The 1,823-nt window shown below is 38.5% G+C and overlaps 1 protein-coding gene across 2 annotated transcripts in view; it reads left to right on the top strand.

The window, feature by feature from the left end:
* Window positions 1–1,823, top strand: part of LOC106867306 (sorting nexin-8) — a 79,757-nt gene that overhangs the window by 69,292 nt on the left and 8,642 nt on the right. The window lies entirely within an intron of this gene.

The raw sequence follows: 1,823 nt of genomic DNA, 5'->3' as shown, positions 1-1,823 counted from the left end.
ATATATATATATATATATATATATATAGTTATAGTATATTCTGTTAAGAACGTAATAGAGTACAGTATAAAGCTCATCCACCTTCAGGTTTCAACCTGTGCTATCCAGTAGTAGTATTATATGTACTTTCAGGTCTGCATTTGGGCTTTTGTGGTTTGTGAATAGATAATTGAAAAAATTAGGAGTCAACAAGAAGGAGTACAGTTGGACATTTATTTTCAATCACTACAATTGTTTCTACGCAATGTAATTCTCTAGGCATGCAGGTATTTGATTATGCGACCATTTCCCTGAATTATGAGATCTAGTTGTGTTTCCTCAGGTGATATTGTAGTGACATCTTATAGCAGACGACTGTTATATGTTCAATGTCCGGAGTTTTATCCACGCATGCGCAGGGATTAGTTCCGGGAGGAATACAGGAAGTGTCTCATGTGCATGCGTAGAGTTCGACACCCAGCTTTGGCGCCTTTTCTCAGTCTCTTCGTTGACTGATCTCTGTCGAGCCAAGACGTCCAACAGAGCTCTCTCACATGTCAGCACCAGAGCTTCACAAATAACCACGGAAATCATTCAGAAGGCGTTTCAGTAACCGAGGGCGACGAGCTACCGAATTCCCTCCAAGCGTGAACTGAATTCCACTGTAAATAAATATTGTTATGTTGTTCAGAATCTGCGTTCCGTTGTTTCTTCTAGAAATTTAATGTACGGAAGCGGTGTACACCTAATGGTGTATAACCACTTCCCTACAATATGTAAATATTGTCTCTGTAAGTTCAAAACCTTGGCTTCAAGAGCATCCTCTCTGTCTGTTGTGGCCTGAAGTTAGTAGTAGCCACTGAGTTTATCAAGGTATGTTGTTGCTGAAGGACCATTTGCCAACAGCATTCTTACTACATCGACAAACCAGAATTCATCTCCACATCTTTGAAAAGAGCCTTAGGCTCAATTCAGACAGCTACATGAAGCTTCTGGTCAATTTCTGACTGGAGCGGGTTGCTGCTGGAAGGCCATATATGTGGCAGAAGTGATTGTTGGTGTATTTCTATGACATTACCAGCGCCAATTTCTGACCTCTTAATCCCTTCCTTCTGTATTGTAATCCCACGGATTACAATGTGTGTGGAGCCTGGTTGAGAAAGACACCAACTGCTCTGCCTGCAAAACCAAAGCTGAGTTGGTGGCCAAAATCAAAGAGGTGTTCCATGATATTCCCAGGAATATCCAGTGAGAAATGTATGTGCCAGGTTCCTGAGCTGTCTCGAGGCTGTTGGTGGAAGCTGAGGGCAGCTACTTTGAGTAAACTGTTATTTTCCAGCCATAATCTAGTTGATATATATATATTTTTAATATTCGGTTGTCTCACATGAAATGTCACATTTGAAAAAGGAAACATTAAAATTGTTTTCTAAGTTTTAGAATATTTATTTATCAAAATATGATTCTTGTTTATTTATGATCTTCATCCAACATTCCTCTAAGGCATCTTCAAAGAATTTGTCATCTTTTACACTGATAAACTGTTCAAATGCTTCAATTACCTCTTCTTTATTTAAGAATGTTTTATTGCGTATAGCAAGCTCGAAGTGTTTAAATATGTGATAATCAGTAGGAGAGATATCAGGAGAATAAGGAGGATGTGCCAAAATTTCCTAATTCAGGCTTTGTAACTTGTGGACCATAGCTTGAGAAGTGTGACGCTGTTCATTATCATTGGGCCATCTCTATTCACTAAACTCAGTTGCTTTTTTAAAAAAATTTTTGTGCATACAATCAATTTCTTGACAATAGGATGTTGCTGTTACAGTTTTTCCTTGTTGCAA

The sequence above is a fragment of the Octopus bimaculoides genome, chromosome 22 (genome assembly GCF_001194135.2).
Source record: "Octopus bimaculoides isolate UCB-OBI-ISO-001 chromosome 22, ASM119413v2, whole genome shotgun sequence".
NCBI lineage: Eukaryota > Metazoa > Mollusca > Cephalopoda > Octopoda > Octopodidae > Octopus > Octopus bimaculoides.
The sequence above is the reverse complement of the archived record's forward strand: the minus strand, read 5'-3'. Positions and strand labels throughout refer to the sequence as shown.